General features: G+C 45.2%; 1 long non-coding RNA gene across 1 annotated transcript in view; it reads right to left on the minus strand.

Moving 5' to 3' along the window:
• Nucleotides 1-19479, minus strand: part of LOC123369535 — a 28691-nt gene extending 9212 nt beyond the window's left edge. Inside the window, exons 1-3 of the long non-coding RNA XR_006579074.1 lie at nucleotides 19380-19479; nucleotides 14585-14681; nucleotides 14382-14441 (exon numbers count right to left, since the gene is read on the minus strand). This is a non-coding gene — a long non-coding RNA (uncharacterized LOC123369535). The remainder of the gene's footprint in view (nucleotides 1-14381; nucleotides 14442-14584; nucleotides 14682-19379) is intronic.
• Nucleotides 19480-20150: the final 671 nt, after the last annotated feature.

Below are 20150 nucleotides of genomic sequence, written 5' to 3' on the forward strand. Positions count from 1 at the left end.
AGGGATTTATTATTATTTATTCATAATTTGTATTATGAAGTCACCTAAAAGTGCCAGCCCCTTTGTGCTCGGCATATAACAAAGAGACACTGTCACGAAGAGCTCACAATCTAAGTTAAACAATTTTTGTTCTGTCTAATGTAACTGTGGATGTTTTCAATTATCCTCATACATTTCTAATTCTTTTTTTTTAAATCCTACTATATTTTTGGTCTGAGTAATGTCTTGTGGTAGTGAGTTTCGCAGGTTAATTATGTGAACAAAGTATTTCCTGTTTCTCAACACCTGCTGAAGTCACTGACTATACCAGAAGCAGAATTGAGCCGTAAGTAAAAACTTAGTGAGGACTTCAAGATCTAGTCCATACTTAATCAAGTAGTGAGACTTTATTCAGGATAAAACAATTGTTAATTCAGAAAGTAAACACAAACACAAGAGCTGGATTCCACAAGTTCTTTGTTTGTTAGGCTACAAACATCGTTTTTTAAAATCATTGAAGACTGTCCATTCATGTCACAAACATTTTGGAATTAAAGTCAACATAGAAATATTTCACAGACTATCAGGGTTGGAGGTCATCTAGTTTAATCCCCTACTCAAAGCAAGACCAATCCCCAGCCTCCCTCAAGGATTAAGCTCATAACCCTGGGTTTAGCAGGTCAATGCTCAAACCACTGAGCTATCCCTCCCTCAAGAGCTCTTGGGCTTCCTCAGTTCATGCCTTTTTCTACAGTCATCACAGGGCACATATTTGATCTACTCTACTCTGCTTTTCCAAGAACAAGAACAAATCATAGTAATACATTTTTTCCAGTTTCTTAAATAAATTTCTAAACTTCTGCTGTGTCATCCTAACTGAAAAGTTAGGCTGATTGGGTCTGTGCACAAACAAACAAAAAACAAAGTCTCAACATATTTCTCCTATATGTTTCAGTCCTATTCATATAGTCACAATAATCCATTTTCTCCAACTTGGCTAGAATGGATTTTGGTCTTTTTTTATTTAAAAGACTAGGCAGGCCCAATGATTCCCTGGTAGTACATTCTCCTGCTCCATGAGTGAGTCAGGACTCCATCTTGATAACCATACTCAACAACACCACAATTTTACAGCTTTCCAGTTTCCTAAGGTCTTAGTAGAGACTGCTCAGATAAAGGAAAAGTGCAAGTCAGTCAGTCACAGGGATATCAAGGTGTTGAAATGAAGGTTAATGATGTTCCCAAATCTGCAAGGTGAGTCATATTCCATGCCCAGATATTAAAGGATATTTTTCTATAAATTTGTTAGAAATAAGATAGCTATAGTATCTGTTTCAGAGTAGCAGCCGTGTTAGACTGTATCCGCAAAAAGAACAGGAGTACTTGTGGCACCTTAAAGACTAACAAATTTATTTTAGCATGAGCTGCAGCTCATCCGAAGAAGTGAGCTGCAGCTCACGAAAGCTCATGCTAAAATAAATTTGTTAGTCTTTAAGGTGCCACAAGTACTCCTGTTCTTTTTATAGTATCTGTATTCATGATATTAACATTGTTATAATACTATAGCTATAATACATTATATGTTTATAATTATTAAGATAGAACATTTTAAACTAAGGCTACATTGGACTAAGTATCAAGATTTGAAAAGATTTAATATGTAACTTTTTAAAGTAAAAATAAAGGCTATTTTTTGAGGAGACACTTCAGAGTGTGTGTTAGGAAATTATAGTTGGGTAACATCATTTCTCAAGCCACTTCTCACAACACATTTGGGGTGTGGCTTTGACATGCCCTGTCATGCTGTTTTATTGATGGTAATTATATAGTAGCTGTAAACATAGATCAAAACCAAAACTAGAAACAGTCTGGGGAAAAAAAGTGGTCTGTAAGAGTTTTTGAATTGATGACGATTGTTTGGTTCTGCTTGTAGCAAAAGCTATACTTAAAGAGTAGTAGAACTCAGGTTTTTTACTTGCTGCCAGCCACAACTCCTGCCAGGAAGGGAAAAGGAGAGGGATCAATCAGGGGACTCTAAACATCCAAAATTAACATTAAAATAAATCCATAGTTTAAAAGATCCAGGGTCTGATTCTCCACTGCCTTGCACCTTGCTTTTTTACCTATGCAACATGTCATGCTGATCTGGGGTTTGCACAGATGTAAATGACAACACCTGGCACCAAACTAGGGTGACTAGATGTCCCTATTTTATAGAGACAGTCCTGATTTTTGGGTCTTTTTCTTATATAGGCTCCTATTATCTCCCACCCCCATCCCAATTTTTCACATTTGCTGTCTGGTCACTCTACACCAGGCGGTAGTGAATCAGGCTTCCAGAGTGACCATTTACTCATGCTTGACCTCATTCTTCTACAAAGTGAAGTCAGTGAGTCCAGCCTCACTTGGAACCACGAGTCACACAGCCAGATGGAACAAGAACTAGGAGGGCAGTGTGGCAAGACAGGCCACTATGCGTGCATGCTCTGGAATCGGTGGAGAAAGATTTTGCCTTCCTAGTGGATACTTTGTGGGTTAGGAGGCTACATACCCTTCGCCCTTCCAAGAAGCCATAAATCCTTCTACTGACTCTCATGCCTCTGAAATCCATTGACTTTCAGTCCTCTTTCACCCTCATTGGGATTGTATCATGGTAGGGCATAATTTGGGCCTAAATCTGTATTTTCTGTTTTCTCTTTCTTAGAAGGTTCCAGTTGTGTTTAAACATCATATGACTGAATACATCTCACGTTTTTGGGGAAAGTTTGAGAAGAACTGGCCTGGCTGTTTATCAGTTATGCAAGCAGAAAAATAATCAAAATTGTGGGTCTTAACTCAAAATTGGCTCAAGCGTCAAATTTCAAACATGGCATTTGGCTAATTCCTTAAAGAGAAAGAGTCACTTAAGCAAGCTTACATAAATAACTCCCCCTTCCCCGATTAGAAGCAGGAGACTGTAGCAATTTTTTTAGTTGCAGATTCATGAGTGCAACTGTGGCCATGCATTAAACTCCATCACTCAATGCAGCAACAGTATTAGACCTACACACAACCAGATACAGATTCCGCAGGCAACTATACCCACACTGACACTCCAGAACTGTCCACAGTTTCCTTACAACTATAAAATAGATGCAAAACCAACCCCCTACACACTAGGTAACATGCACCCTGATAACCAGGAACCACATATTTATAGACCCCATTCAGATATACACCCACATACAAAATCCACCTCCACACCCATATGCGTTTCCATCAAAAATTTATATATATATATATACACACACACACCTTCTCTCCCTTGCTGAAACATGATCATATTCCCTATGACTTTTATAGGCATATTTCCAAAGGAGTTCAATTCCCATTTAGGTACCTAAATAGGTATCCAAATTTTCAAGAGAGCTCAGCAGGTCAGGTACATATCTGGGTACTGAGCTTTAGAAAATCTGGCCTTCAGTTAGCTGTCTACATGGTAGCTGAACTCTTGTGGAAATCTTGCCCCACTTGTTGGTTCTGAGCAGTTGAAAATCTGGCCTTGAGCCCTTTTAAAAATCTGGTGCCAATAGGAGCCAATTCACTTCTTGGGCACTACCAGCATAGCTGAGATTCTAAGGTAACCCAGTTAGTGAAAAGCATACTGGGGACCTCGTTTAAGGCAGTCTCATGATTTTTGGGGGCCCAATACATGAGTCTGAATGTCTGGATTGTTAATACTGCTCACACACTTATTGAGTATTACCTTCCTTTAATGAGGTCAGTGGGCTGCTTGTGATATGCTCCCACTCAACATGAGTGAGGGTGGTAGACTCTGGCCCTCAGTGAATTAAGTTAATAACAATTGTGTTCATTATTTGCCTTCAGCATTACCTTATTTCTTACTAGTGAAATCTGAACAGGTGGTGAGCCCTTCAACCACTGCCTATGGGTGTTGTGGGCACTCATTGCTTCTAAAGCTTAATCCTTCTTTGACCTGACAAACTATAAAAAAAAACTTAAAGAAAGAGCGACAGACATCTGGACCAACAAATGCTGTTTAGCACTAGATGGTGCTCTTATCTCCATTAAAATATTATCCTTCTGTGTTTATGAAGAAAATAAGCATGCTTTATGACTTTAGGCCTTATTTGTAACATGCTGACTGTCATCATTGGGACAGAAAACTCAAACTGTAAGTAAAAAATGTAATATAAAAATAGTAAAGCATTTCTGTTTCCCAGCTTTTTAGTGTTCCATTGGAGCGTGTGTATGTGCATAAAACTAGAAAGGGCTCAAAAGAATCATCACACAGTGAGTAACAAGCTTCAGTGTGGAAATAGTTTAATAACTGCAGGTGTATTAGCTCTGTTTGGTAAATTTTGTGAAGGAAAGATTTAGGGTGTGTCCTTCAGACAGCAGGTGCAGTGTTTTGTGCATATAAGCACAAGGTAATAGGAGAGGGAGAGCAAGAGAACCTGATCTTGCATTACTGACAGTATTATTTCATGGCTGATAAGTTGCCCCTGCCAGGTAGCTAAGAGGGGAGCAACTAGTTAAGGATGGTATTAGCATGATGAGGATCATGCTTAACTAAGGCCATACCTTCTCAGACATGCCCGTTCTCCATCCTCACCCATTTTATCCAACAAAGCTGAGGTGCAAGGGGCTCAAGACTTACTGCAGCTTGGTATGGAGGATCTCACCTATGGCTTAACCTTAATTAAGCCTATGTGTAGCTTTCACCTCTACTTGAGCTAGAGTGCAACAACAGTGTTCACCATCCACCACTCAAGGGCTTGCAAGTTCAAGGCCTTAATTGACTCCCTAACATTCTACCTTAATTGAGATCGACCTTTGCATTCCATAGCTTGTAAATAACTGGAATAAATATCTCTACCATTGCCATGTTATAGAATAAAAAAAATTAGAGATGGCAAACACGTATGAGGTCATGCAGGTTTTCTGGTGTCTTGTCCAGCATGGTTTTAAGCATCCCTACTGAGGAGGCTTCTACCACTTCCCTTCCCTTCCACATTCTCATGTCTCCCTGGTAGGAACTTTTTTTAATATTCACCCTAAATTTTCCTGTATTAATTTTGTACTACTACAGTTACTAATTATACCCTTTATTCCACCCTAAATAATTTCTCACTCCTTGGTCACACCCTCAAAATAGTTCTAGACTTTTGTCATGCTCTCTGTAGTCATCACCTAGCCAAGCTATACATACATTTAGTTTTTTTAGTCTTTCCTCATGTCAGTCCTTCCAAGTCTCCAGCCATTCTTATTGCTCATCTCAGATTTGTCAATCTCTTCTGATAACTTACAATAATTCAGAAACTTAGATACCAAGCTGATGGGGCCCTTCCATTGATAGACAAGCAAGCATGGTCACGTTAGAGCTCTACTGAGAATACCTCCTTGCTTCATGAGGTGAGGTCTGCACATACCTTCCCAAATTGCACTGGCTTTTGCTGATGCCATTTGTCAGGTGTAAGGCCCTGCTGCTGCACCTTCTCAGTAATCCTGACACACTAACGAGCCAACTAGGCTGCCTGATGGACCATCCTGCCTGACTGGCTGAGGAAGCCAGCAGGCCAGTTCTTTAGCCCTAGCAGCAGCAGTAGCTTGCTGACTGCTCAATATCCAGGCCCATGGATTCACTGCCTCCCTGTGCTTGTCTCTCTCCAAGCTTCACTACACATCCAGCCCAGACCCTGTCCTGCACCCAAGCCTTGTTCCCATCCTGTCCCAGTCTTGCTCCTACCTCCTCTTACTCCTGGTAATCTGGTTCCAATCCTTGGCTCCGATTCCTGATTACAGTTTTGACCTTTTGCTCTGGCATTCAGATTCTGAATTCAGTCCTAAACATCAGCCCTGGTTTTGACCCTGTCTCAACCCTTGGCTCTGGCTTTTGGACTCTGACCACTAGGCCTGACTGACAGTGACCCAGTTCCCCTGCCCCTGACTCTATTTTCCATGGGAAATTCATGTTTAGTTTATCTCTTTCAGCTTTTCAGGGCAGGGACCATCCCTTCTTGTGTGTCCACAAAGTGCCTAGCATTGTTTTTTGTTTGTTCTTCCTACTTCTTAGTGCATGATTTTCTAAGGCATTTTTCCATTTTTAGTCTTTTTCCATAGCTCATATGTGCCTTTTATATTATTTCTTTGGCCTCACTGGTACTCACAGCTCCATCCAGTTTAATATCATCTGCACATTTCATTAATACACCATGTACTCCCACTTCCACATCCTCAATGAAGATGTTAAGTAAGATCAGTGCTAAACCTGATCCTTGTGGTACCCAGTTAGACTTCTTCCTATCTTGATATATTGCCATTTATCATTACCCTTCATGTGTATTCCTGAAGACATTTATTAATCCATCTGACAGTACATCTATCCAAGCCAAGCTAAGTAAATGTTGAGAGTGAGATTTCATGAGACAATGCATGACATGCTAAATACATATCTAGTGTCATCCCTTCATTTATGAATTCTGTGGTGCTATCAAAATATCAGTTTTTGTCTGGCAAGAGTTATTCCTTATTTGCCAAACCTGCTCTCGTGCAGGGCACCCTCCACTTGCTCCTCCTGTGCTGCTTGTTGTTATTCTTTAAATATTTAGGGATTCCCCCCATCATTATTACCCTTCTCGGGACTCCCGTCAAGGGTCTGGGCCCCATTGGCCAAGGTACTGTAAAAATAAACAATGCAATGACAGTCCCTGCCCCCACAAGAGCTCACAGTCTTATGCCTGGTCTACACTACTACTTTAGGTTGAATTTAGCAGCGTTACCTCGATTTAAGCCTGGACCCGTCCACACGATGAATCTCTTTTTTTCGACTTAAAGGGCTCTTTAATTCGATTTCTTTACTCCACCTCTGATGAGGGGATTAGCGCTGAAATTGACCTTGCTGGGTCAAATTTGGGATAGTGTGGACGCAATTCAACAGTATTGGTCTCCAGGAGCTATCCCAGAGTGCTCCATTGTGACGGCTCTGGACAGCACTCTCAACTCAGATGCACTGGCCAGGTAGACAGGAAAAGGCCTGTGAACTTTTGAATTTCATTTCCTGTTTGGCCAGCGTGTTTGCAGAGCTCATGCAGAGCTCATCAGCATGATGTGCACATTGCCGGGACACGTTGCCCGGCCCGTACTTTGTGAGAAGTCTATGACCATGTCCCTCTCGTCACCGCACTGCCGTAGTCTCCTCGCCTGGTTTTGCACAAAACAAATGTCTGCCATTGCTCTGACGGAGGGAGGGGCAACTGACAACATAGCTTACAGGGAATTAAAATCAACAAAAGGGGTGGCTTTGCATCAAGGAGAAACACAAACAACTGTCACACAGAATGGCCTCCTCAAGGATGGAACTCAAAACCCTGGGTTTAGCAGGCCGTTGATTTCACAAAACAAATCGGGTCAATTTCTTGTTTTGATCCATCTATCTTTTACATCTTAGGCTGGCAGCAGACAGTGCAGTACGACTGCAAGTCTTCGTCATCTCCTGGGTGCTTGGCAGAAGATGGGAACGACCTGGTTGAGTCACTCCCATGTCTGCCCAGGTGCCCCTGACCGATCTCACTGAGGTTGGCTAAAAGAGCACCCAGGAATATGATGACGATGGCTACCAATCGTAATGCACCGTCTGCTGCCAAAAGGCAATAAGCTGCTTCTGTGTAGCAATGCAGTCCCACATCTGCCAGCACCCAGGAGACGTATGGTGACAGTGAGCTGAGCAGGCTCCATGCTTGCTCTGGTATGGCATCTGCTCAGGTAACCCAGGAAAAAAGGCACGAAATGATTGTCTGCTGTTAATTTCATGGAGGGAGGCGGGGCGCTGACGACATTTACCCAGAACCACCCGTGACACTGTTTTTGCCCCATCAGGCACTGGGATCTCAACCCAGAATCCCAATGGGCAGTGGAGACTGCGGGAACTGTGGGATAGCTACTCACAGCTACCCACAGTGCAACGCTCCAGAAGTTGACGCTAGCCTCGGTACTGTGGATGCAGTCTGCCGACTTAATGCACTTAGAGCATTTTTTGTGGGGAGACACAATCGACTGTATAAAAACAATTTCTGAAAAAACAACTTCTATAAATGCATTCAATTTTCATAGTGTAGACATACCCTTAGACAAGCTGCGGCAGGTGAATAAGCAGCAAAACAGAAATAGGTTAGGGAGTATAAACCCCATTCTGCTACAGCACTAAGGGATTAAGAGAGAGAGAAGCTACCTCCCGAACTGGCTAATTGGTTGACCAGCAACAGCTGGGTTAAGAGCCTGCTGCCCAGGCAGAAGGGGGTGATTGTTAGGCAGACTGACAGTTACGCTGTATCAGCAACAGACTAGCAGAAAGCTGACCAAGGAGCAGGATCCAGAAGCCTCTAAGGACTGGGGGGAAACTGCTAGGTGATGGAGCAGAGTCCTGAGCAGATATCCATTCTCCTATTGTTTGCGAGCTTGAGGAAAACCAGACTCCCTTAGGTCCTGCTACCAGGCTTGTGAGGAATATGATACAGGGATTTGAAGCAGGGGCGGCTCTAGAAAATAGGCTGCCCCAAGCAGCGCGGTGTGCTGCGCCGCCCTTCCTCGGTCCCGCGGCGGGTCCCCTCTTCCCGCGGCTCCGGTTGAGCTCCCGCGGCAGGTCCACCGGAGCCCCGGGACGAGCGGACCTCCCGCGGGCACGGCTGCGGACGGTTCGCGGGTCCGGCGGCTCCACTTGAGCTGCCGCAGTCATGCCTGCGGGAGGTCCAGCCGAGCCGCGGGACGAGCGCCCCCTCCGCAGTCATGCCTGCGGCAGGTCCGCTCGTCCGCGGCTCCGGTGGACCTCCCGCAGGCATGACTGCGGCAGGTCCACCGGCCCAGCCTGCCGCCCCCTAGATTTGGCCGCCCTAGGCAACAGCTTGGTTTGCTGGTGCCTAGAGCCGCCCCTGATTTGAAGGCAGCTGGAGTTGAACTAGAAGGCCATGGGAGCAAGGTCTTAAAGGGCTGGGGTACTTTCAAGGGATCTGAGGCCAGGTCAGAGGGACTGAACCCCTCAGTTCAGAGGACAAGGTGTTTGTATAGATCAGTTGTGAAAGTAATCTCAGTAGTCACTGCTGGGCACCAGTCTAACCAATACCAGGCAGTAGTGAGCGGTGGGCATCGCAGAAAAGGTAGAGGACTTGAAAAATTTCCAGTGATATTTTGGGCTGATGTTTGTTCTGTTATTTTACCAGGGATAAAGGAAAAAGTTGGTTTCATGTGGTACTAGGGATTTTTTGTTTCATTTTTAAATATGGGATCTGCATTTTCTTTGATCATAGGCAATACTACTGGGGGGAAGCTTGCACTGCCACTACTTGTGCTGCAGAACTCTAGTTTTCAAGCTGACAATCTGGCACCTTCCACAAGCACTGAACCCAGTGAAGCTTTAACACCATATTAGAGGGGAGCAGGGGCAGGGGAGATGTTTATACTGTGAGGATGGATGTTGTGAAAATTTTCTTGTTAGGTAACTGTACCCTTGAGGCAACTTTTATGTTGTGTAACTGTGTTGTGACATGTTCAACTCTGCATAGTGGAATTGCATAGAGGAACACAGTTGGTTCCTATGCTGAGAAGCAGTAAGGAAGTGGTTCGTGCTCATCTTTTGTGGTAATAATCTCATAAAGAGACAGGTGTGGTTGAGTGACATGAGCATAAGCCTGGGAGCCAGAAAGCTGTGAATTCTAATCCCAGCTCTGTCACTGACTTCTTCTGTGGCCCTGGGCAAGCCACTTCACCTCCCTGCCTCAGTTTCCCCATCTGAAAAAGCAGAATACTAATCCTTATTTTTAGTTTATATTTCTAAAGCACTTTGAAGATAGCAGGCCTAATTCTCTACTCCCTTCGATGTTGTGTAGTCATTCACACCTGTCCAAAGTGACTGCAGAACACAAACATTCTGATCCGATAGTATTTCATTCACTTTGCCCAGGTGTAAATTACTGTGCAAGGCAGTGGAGAATCAGGCCTGAAAAGTGTATATAAATGCTAAGTGCAATAAAATGGTGCCAATCCACAAACTATGTCACATGTAAAAGGAGCAGCCTCTGGCCACTTCTCAGGAGAGCTTGAATAATACTGAGCTGCACTGAAATCTCACACTTCTAAGGCTTTGTTATTTTTGCAGTGCATATTACCTTAGGTTTGAATGGCATTTATAAATAATTAAAACTAAATTACTACTTACAAAAAAGGCCACTTTGTGATCCATTATGCAGTCTTACTGTGTGTGCTCATTTCCTAATTCATGTCTCCCAGTCATTAGGGACAGAGTAGCAAGGTTTTGCAATATTATTGTTCATCTCTTCTTCCTCCTCAATTGACTCTCTTTTTAAAATTTAAACAGAAGACATATCCTGATATCACTCTGTTCTCTCACTTAGTGGGACTATTATGATTCTGTGTGCCAAGTAGGAGGTTTCCCCTTGAGACACTTAGGCCTGGCCTACCCACAATTTTTGTGCCACGTCCCAGTATAACTGACTCTGTGTGTGTGTTAACCAAAATAACTATACTGGTTGTGGAGAATGTGGGAATTGCTGTAATATTTTTATGAGCGTACATGACTCAGTTTACCCTCTCACTTTGGATTGCTACCCACTGAGGGTATTGCTACACTTTGAGGTGGAGGTGTCATTCCCAGCTCGAGAAGATGTACCCATGCTAAATCTAATTGAGCTACCACATTAAAAATAGAGAGAAGTCATGTGGCCTGAGTAGTGGGAGGGGCTAGCTGCTGAGTGGGAGTCCATGTGAGATGCTACATACATATTTGGGGCAGCTAGTCTCACCCGCCGTGGCTACGCTCTGAGCTACCATCCTAAAAATAATCAGTGCTGGTATGTCTCCTTGTGCTGGAAATAACACTCCCAGCTCAAAGCGTAGATGTACCCACTGTGTGAAGAAGATGATTTGTGCCCAGGAACAGCAGAACCGAGACACAGGCTGATGTCATGGATGCCTGTGTGAGCCAGAACAGGTTACATTATCAAGAACTGATTAGAATCAACCAGGGGCGGCTCCAGGCCCCAGCACGCCAAGAGTGTGCTTGGGGTGGCAAGCCACTGGGGGCGCTCTGCCGTTCGCCACGAGGGCGGCAGGCAGGCTGCCGTCGGCGGCTTGCCTGCGGAGGGTCCGCTGGTCCTGCGGCTTCGGCGGACCTCCCACAGGCATGCTATAGCTGTGTCCACACTATAATGGACTTATAGTATGTCCACATTTATAATGCTATAGCTGTGTCCACACTAAGGGGTTGTATTGCTTTAACTGTACTTGTATAGTTAAAGTGGTAAAACCTTTCTGTGTATGTATAGACATTCTCTCCCTTCTCTTCCTCACCTGACATGCAGCCCCAGCCATCTATTCCCTTCCACTGCTTCCTCCTCTCCTTCACTCTGCCTGGCTCCAGAGATGTTTGCCTAGTTCTATCTGGTCTCTTCCACTACTTCTGTCCACCTCATCCATTGCCTGAGTGAGCTGTCAGCCTCTTGCTCCTTCTCCCCTCCACCTGCTGCAACATAAATACAGGGACCCACTCACGCAGGCACTTAGGAGCCTAAACCCCAAACCTAGGCACCTGTGTCCCAGTTTTAGGTTGCCCTCTTATCCACAATGCTCACTCCAAACCCTATAGGTGTCTAAATTCACGTGGTGCCTAAATGTTCATGATAAAAGTTCCCCTTGGTTCTGAAGTTTCTGCCTCTGGGCAAGCTCACTGCTGCTTCCCTCTAGGCATCTGGATGCCTATCTCTTGCCTAAGCTCCACAGCAATTAAGAACTAGGGAAGACAGGCATTTAAAAAAGGTCAGCAGGCAAAGGGCCCGAACGAGGTAGGTGTGCTCGGGAGCTGCTACTGGAGAGGGCCCCATTCAAAATATGGTGACCAGGGATGAGCCACTCCACTACCCATTTTATAACTTCTAGCTCAGTGAGTAAAGCAACTAGCTGAGATTTGAAAGACCCAGATTCAATTCCCCCCTCTTCCAGAAGGGGGGGAGAGGATTTGGACAGAGGCATCTCCCACCTCTCAGGAGAGCACTCTAACCATTGACCAATGGGATATTTTGATATGGGGCACCCTTGGCCCCACCTGTTGAAGCTGTTGCACTGTGGATGAATAATTAAAGAGTCATTGGATCAGCAAGGGAGTGAAAATGACACTGTAGTCTGGTGGTTGGGGAATCCAGGTGGGAGACCCAGGGTCCAGTGCCCCTGCTTCAATGTTTCTTTAATTATCCACAGTGGAACAGCTTGAAGAGGGGAGACTCAGGGAGCCCTACATCAGACTATCCCATAGCTCAGTGGTTAGAGCACATTCCTGAGAGGTGGAGGATTCCTGTTCAAATCTTTTTTTTCCAACTTGGACTATGGGGGGAATTGAAGGTACGTCTCCCACATTGTAGGTGAGTGCTCTAACCAAGGAGCTAAAAGTTATAAGGAGGGCGGTGACAGCACCACCTTCTCTGGCCATTTTGTGTGGAGTGAGACAACTGCCTAAGCTATTTTCACAAGAAACACCTTCACTGCCAGATTCCAGGAAAGGGGTTTCTGGTTGTGTATCAGTAGCAGAGAGAGGTGCCTCCCTGTAGTCTGGACATAGGTGCCCATGTTTGTGAGAGGGACTTAGCACATACTCCTGTCGTCATCTCCTGCGGGCTAGTTTAGGCATTCCCCTCCTAGCATGCTGGCTATTGTGAATAGCATGCTAAGTCTCTCCCCATTCATTGTATAGAGAGCCTATGCACCTAACTCCAGCTTTGAGAATGACAGTGTTGTTCCTATGACTATCCCAGTGCCTAATAGTTAGGCACTGTGACACTCTGCATCAGCATGCCTAAGTTCCTTTGTGAATCTAGTCTTAAATCCCTCCTGATGTTTCTTTCCCTTCCTAACCTGACTTGCTTCAAGAGGGACACACAGCCAAACCTGAACCTGATGGTGGCTTCACAGATTCTCCAGCCGCCTCTCCCTCCTCCCCTTCAGCACTCATCCTGCTTTCTCAGCCACCCTCCCTCCACAGCCATCTACACTGCCATTTTGTTCTCTCTTCTACCTGACGGGTTCCAGATACATCCCTTAGCTGACCTTTCACTCCCTTAATAGCACTGTAGGAACTTCCCCAACTCCTCTCTCCCTACTGGACCTGCTACAAGAGATGACACCTCCCCTGTTCAGGACCCTGCAACCTGGTACATAAATCCACTGAGCCTTTCAATGCTGCCGTCTTTCTCCTCTTAACCTAAACTTCAGAAACCTCATCCTCCAACAACAAAGCCATTAGTTCCTTCAGTGGCCTTTTTCCCTATTCCACCATAACTGGCTTCTGAGATAATCCTGTGTCACCATTAGTAATTGCTGTTTGCCAGTTTACAGTAGTCTATGCTTTTCTCTCCTCTCCTGCTGTGATATAAGTTTTTATGTGCGATATCAAGAAAATGGAAAACCATTTCAGCTTTTTACAAGCCTTGATGCTTTCAAAGCTCTGAAGTTTTGAAACAAAAAAGGCAGCCAACAAAAGAGAGATTGATTTCCTTCTAGAAAGGCCCTAGAAAAAACAAGAAATGAAACATCTTCTAGAGCATTAATTTAGTTTTTAGCATCACCTCTTTACATTAACATTATGACAAAGCTTTGCATTCACCCGAGCCTGATGTGCCATGTGGGAATCAAAGACGTAGAAGAAGAAATGAGGCGCTCCACCATAGTTTGACCTTAACAAGTAGAAACTTGGATGCAGTGTATGTTCTATTGCTGCAGCTCTTGGTGTTTTAAACAAAACAAAGTATAGATTGCTGAAGAACTGAGTTAATTTCAATCACACACAATGCGTCAAATCTAGAAGTCCAGTTAAAAATTTTTGTGAAAGAAGATACAGAATCCAAATAACTAAAGACTCATGTAATTGCACAAAGTGTTGTAATAAGCTGAGTGAAACCTTGTTATGTGTTGAGTTTAAAACCCCATTCAAACTGATGTGTGAAGGCACCCTTCATTTAAGATATTTGTAAAAGATGGTTAAGGGGCCACACCTAAATCAAGGCTGCCCAGAAGTTGATTCATGTGGGTGGGGGTTCCACTGGGTATTGAAACTGTCTCTCTCTCTCTCTCTCTCACTCACACACACACACACACACACACACACAGACAGCACACAGAAACTCAGAACAGACAAGAACACAGAGTGATAGGCAAAGGTAAAAAGCAATGAAGTCAAGCAGTAGCTTGTGAGCACAGTGTGACCCTGGAAAAAGCTGTTGGCTAAAGGGACTTGGGTTTGTAAGCTAAGAAACTGCTTCTTTTGTGCTTACTTCCTCCTGCATTCAGAGAAACAGAACATGTACATTCCTTGTAAATAAACAAAATGTCATAAAGGAGAATACCAGATTCCATCAGTTTCTTCTTCCATCTGGAACATTCCCAGGGCCTCAAAATTTGACTAGCTGTTAGGGTAATAGACAGGGTAAGGGAACAAACCACAGAGAAAATTTGTGATTACTCATGCATGATAATGTACTGTCTACCTGTAAGATTTTTTTTCCAAACAGCCTATTTCTTAAACAATTGTAACATTATTTTTACTTACCAGAATACTGTAGCTTTCACAAGTGACAGAGCTAGCATTAAACTTGACAGAAAAGCAGGTTTTTGCTTAGTCTTCTACTGGTCCTAATTGGGTGGCACTGTTTGTACAACAGATTAGTTAGAAGTTAGTGAGTCAGAAAAATCTGTTTATTGTTAAGCTCCACAAAACCAATATCTGCTCCGGGTCACAGAAAAAACAACAGGGAAGCACCTAATTTAAAGCACGCAGTTGATGGTGAGTTCTGCACTGCTGAAAAAGTTTGAATGATATGGCTATGTATCATGACTGTACAATGAATGACAGCAACAGACTCAACTGAGAGAGTGATGTGCAATGGACTCTTAAAATAATTGGCATTGACGTAATTATTGTTAGATCTTGAAGCTGTATGAGATATGACACCTTGAATGAACAGTCAACACTTTCAGAAATACCTCAACACAAATATTACAGGGCAGATTCTCAGCTGATGTAACTTATCACTGCTCCAATGAATTCTGTCCCACAAAATATCGCTTATGCTGATAAATTCTTTAGGTATAGTATCAGTAAAGTGATACTTAATGAACATAGTAAATATGCAAACCCCGATTTAAACTTTAACCAGTTTAACCCTTGCTTAAATTGATTTAGCTGGTACAAGTAAATATTCACTGGGCCAAAGTAAAAGCATCTGAATGACTTTGTAGCTCAGTGGCTTGGGAACTCACCTGGGAGGGGTAAGACAAAGACTGAGGCCATGTCTTCATGACAAAATTATGTTGACTTAAGTTACGTTGGTATACCGCTACCGCAGTTATTACTTCACTTCTGTGTGCACACACTTTACTGAGTGTGTTGGCCGTGCACGTCTTCATGAGGAGCATTTGTATCATGGGTAGGTATCCCATTGTGCAACTCACCACCATCTAGCACTGGGTATTTTGGGAAATTTTTGCAATGCCTGATGGGGACAAAATGAGTTGCACAGGGGTGACTGGGAGTATGGGATCAAATTCCAATAATTCAGTGTTCTCCAGCCCATAATTTCATCTGCATCCCATAAAATTTTATAGCTAAAGGCCCCACAGGTCTAGAACCCAGGCTTCTAGAGCTACTGGGCAGTTAATGGCTCCAGGCTACCACCCAGTAGCAGCTATAACCAACGTGTGTTCCATTTCCCATGCCCCGCTGTGGACACAAACCATGAGACGCTCTGCCTCAAGGGTTTGACGGGCAGCAACTCCATGGCTCCTGATTGGCTCTCTGACCTATATAAACCCAAAGGACATTCCAGGAAGTGTCCAGGCAACAGTGTGAATTTTCTGTAGCTGCCATGACTGCTCCTGTTCTATGCTATTGAACTCCTGGCTTGATCTCCGCTTGTTTTGGACTTTGCCTCCTGACTCGGACCCTCCGTATCGACCCTGGCCAGGAACTGACTATGAACTCCTCAACTACTCCTAGCCTCATGTTTGCTCCTGCTTTGACGCTTGGCCCTGACTGACCTTGTTGGGATCCTGACAGTTTGTCTTGGCCATCTAGTCTGTGGTGAAGGCCTATTCTGGGGGAACATGAAAGCAGCAGGCCACTCCCTGCCCAGCCTGTCCCAGAGGGTACTGGAAATGCCTGAACAGGCTGACCACTCTCAGGAGGAGCTCCCCATACTTCAAACCCAATTATCACAACTCACCATGGAGAACCAAGCTCTGCACAGGCAGACCACCCAGATCCATGAGGAAAACATGGTACTGCTGGCCCAGTTGGCACAGCATGCTGTAGATGAGAAGGCAACTTGGCTGCAAGATGAAAATGTTGCACTATGGGCAAGCGCTATGGCTATGTACCCGGAGTCAGTCCCTGGAGTCCCTCTCCCACAATTCTTCAATGGAGACCACCAAATATTCAGGAGGTTTGTTAATCAATGTACTCAGTTGTTTCTGCTCCACCCCAAGTCCTACCCCACTGACCAAGCGAAAGTAGAACTCCTTATTAGCCTTCTGACAGGAGAAGCACTGGGCTGGGCCTCCCCCTTATTCAAATAAGTGAGCCTGATGCTATTGATCTAGGATGCCTTCCTCCATGCATCCTTTGCCAGGTCTGACAATTCCCACTGTGTCTGCTTGGCAGAGGTGGCCCTGCACAAACTCCAGTAGTGGCAGGGACCGGCCTCTTCCTATACCGTGCACTTTTAACATCTAGTCTCCAACGCTGAGTGGAAAGAAGCAGCCCAGCTTTACCAGTTCCAGTGGGGCTATGCGAGGAGATTAAGGATGAGCTAGCCTGTGTGGAGGCCCCAATCTATCTAGATGCCTTCATTGACCTAGTCCCACACATCGACAGTCCGATCCATGAATGACATGAAGAAAGGAAAGGTTCTGTGTTACCAGCTGGCCAGTGCCCCTCAATACCTGTCTCCAACTGGGACCCCAAATCCCTGTAGCTAGACAGCTCTCACTGCTGCGTGACTTCTGAGGAAAAGAAACGTTATTGTCACCACTGGCTGTGTTTCTGTTATCGGAGATCTGGCCCTACTCTTGTCAAGTGCCCATTCAGAGCTCCAGCATCATGCAATTTGGGAAATGACCACATCCAGGCCCAGTAGAGGGAGTTGGCCTGGGCAAACCTCAAGATAATGTCCCCCTGTGCCTCACCGAGGCACGCTGCAGGCATGGTGAACACTCCCCACATCTTAAGGTCCAGATCCACATCCATGCTCCAGGGGACCCCTACGGAATCCCAGAGCAGTGGATAACTTCATAGATGCTGATAAGGACCAAGGCCTGAGTATTCTGGTTCAACTGAAGACTGTCCTTGACCTGGTGGAATCTATAGATGGCTCACTCCTGTCATTGGGGCAGTGATGCAGGAGACAGTGCCTCTGGAAGTTTGTCATCTGGAACCATCAGGAGACCCTCCAGTTTGGGATGATCTGCTCACCACACTTCCCCATAGTCCTTGGCATTTCATGGTTAGTGGCTCATGAGCGCCACACCCTTTGGCATGAGCACCATATTAGCTTCTGCTCCAAGTTCTGCCAGCAAGTCTGCCTATTCCCACGCCCCCCAACCCCTTATGCCCTGGTGGTGGGTCAGGTGGGACCACCACTAGAGTTGTGACTACAGTGACATCTTTGAGAAAAAAGAATGCTGACACTCTATCACCACACCAGGGTTACAACTGCCCGATTGAGCTGCAGCCAGGGACCAACATACCATTTGGCTGCAGCTACATAATGTTGGAACCCGAGCTGGCTGCCATGCATTCCTATCTCCAGGAGACAGGCCAAAGGCTTTATACACCTGTCCACCTCTCCTGCTCGGGCCCTGGGCCTATTCGTTAAGGAGAAAGATGGGACCTTATGCCTATGTATGGATTACCAGCCCCTCAGTTACCATCATCCCAGAGCTATTGGACCATGTGCAATTGGCCCAGATATTCACAAAATTCAACATGTGTGGGGCCTACAGCATTATTCAGATCCAGGCTTGGGATGAGTGGAAGATGGCTTTCCAAACCTGTTCTGGCCACCTGGCAATGCTGTTTGGCCTCACAAATGCATCTGAAACATTCCAGCACTTTGAATGAGGTCTTCCATGACATCCTGGATCAGGGCATGTATCAGTGTTCACGTCACACTCCCCACAAATACCCAGCTCAAGCTGGGGAAGTTAATGATCCAACCAGCGGACCAAATTCGGTGATGAAGCCTGGTCACATGCCACCTCAGGAATGTTGAGCATATGCTAAGAAGACGTACATTGTAGCCTATTTGGATGATATCCTAATCTTTTCAGAAGATCCTGAGCAACACACCAAGCATGTCTGGTTGGTCCTAGAATGGCTCCACCAGCATGGCCTATATGCAAAGGTGGAAAAATGCAGCTTTGATCAGTGCTCTATGGAATTTCCAGCCTATATCCTGTCCCCTCAAGAAGGAAGAGGTAGTACAGACATAGCTGCCCCCCAAAACATCAAGGAGTTACAACACTTCCTGGGGTTTGCTAACTTTTATAGGCATTTCATCTCTGGGTTTTCAAGTCAAATAGTCCCCTTGATAACATTTCTCCGCAAGGGCACCACATTCACTTGGTCTCTGCAGGCCCAAGAAGCATTTGACCGGCTCAAGACAGTCTTTACCAGTGCCACAATCCTGGTCCATCCAGATCCAGCACGACCCTTCATCGTTGAGGCCGATACCTTCAATGTGGCAATTGGGGGCCATCCTCTCCCAAAGACATGGTCCCCAGGAGCACCTCCACTCTTACAAGTGCTATTCATGGAAGCTCACTCTGGCCAAACAAAACTATTAAATCCTAGATAAAGAGCTCCTAGCCATGAAAGTGGCCTTTGAAGAATGGCGCCACTATCTGGAGGGTATGGGGTACCCAGTACAGCTATACACTGATCATAAAAACTTAGAGTACCTACACTGACTGTGTGTTTTGAAAGAGAGGCAGCTTCGTGGGCACTATTCTTCACAAGCTTCAATTTCACCATCATGTACCACCTGGGGCCGCAGAACAAAACTGCTGATGCCTTCTCCTGAAAGGGAGAATATCTCGCCAGCCAAGAGCCCCTCACATGGAGTCCCCATGGATTCTTAAGCCCCAGAATTTCCTGGATGCTATGATTCCCCAAGACCTAATATCACTTATCCACTTAGCTAGAGGGAAGAAGCCCCTTTGCAATGAACTCGAGGCAGCAAGCCAGGGGCAACACTGGGTCCAGGATAGTTTGCACTATATTAAGGGCCACTTGTATGTTCCACCAGGACCCTCTCAGTTAGAGGTGCTCTGGCTAGGTCATGACTCACCATTAGTGGGCCATCTAGGTCACCTCAAAACTCTCTGGCCACCTGCTCCTTCTGGTGGCCTCAACTGTGCACCACCATCCACTCATATATTGATTCCTGTAAGACATGAGCCCACACCAAGATGCCACACTTAAAACTCCTTGGCACTCTACTGTCCTCAAAGACCCTGGGCAGCCATTACTCTAAACTTCATAGTTGAGTTCCCTGTGTCTCACAGGCACACTGTAGTCCTCACCGTGGTCCATCAACTGACAAAATATGGCCCACTTTGTCCCCATTGTGTACCTGCCCTCTGCAGAAGAGATGGCCCAGCTCTTGGTGACTCATGTCATCCATCTCCATGGACTCCCAGAGTGAGTCACAACTGATCAGGGTCCACAGTTGGTGTTGTGGTTTTGGTGTGAAACCTTACAATTGCTTGGGGTCTGCACTTCCACATCAACTGCTTACCACCCACAGACTGATGATCAGTTGGAACAAGCAAATTGAATGTTAGAACAATACTTGCGCTGCTTCACAAACTTCCACAAGGATAATTGGTCAAGCCTCCTACCCCATGTGGAGTTTGCTTATATGTCTCCACCAGCAGGGCCGACCCTATCTATGCAAACTCTGATTTCCACCCATCTCCACCCAGCCATACCTGTCAACTGTACCAATGCTGCGGCTGCTGACTGGGTGCAACAGATCGATGATGTTGTGTATTTGGTTGTCATGGTTTTTGTTCCTATGGCAACTGAGTTAGATTATTAGGGGATAGCCCAGCCAGCT

This window comes from Mauremys mutica, chromosome 1 (genome assembly GCF_020497125.1).
Source record: "Mauremys mutica isolate MM-2020 ecotype Southern chromosome 1, ASM2049712v1, whole genome shotgun sequence".
Classification (NCBI taxonomy): Eukaryota; Metazoa; Chordata; order Testudines; family Geoemydidae; genus Mauremys; species Mauremys mutica.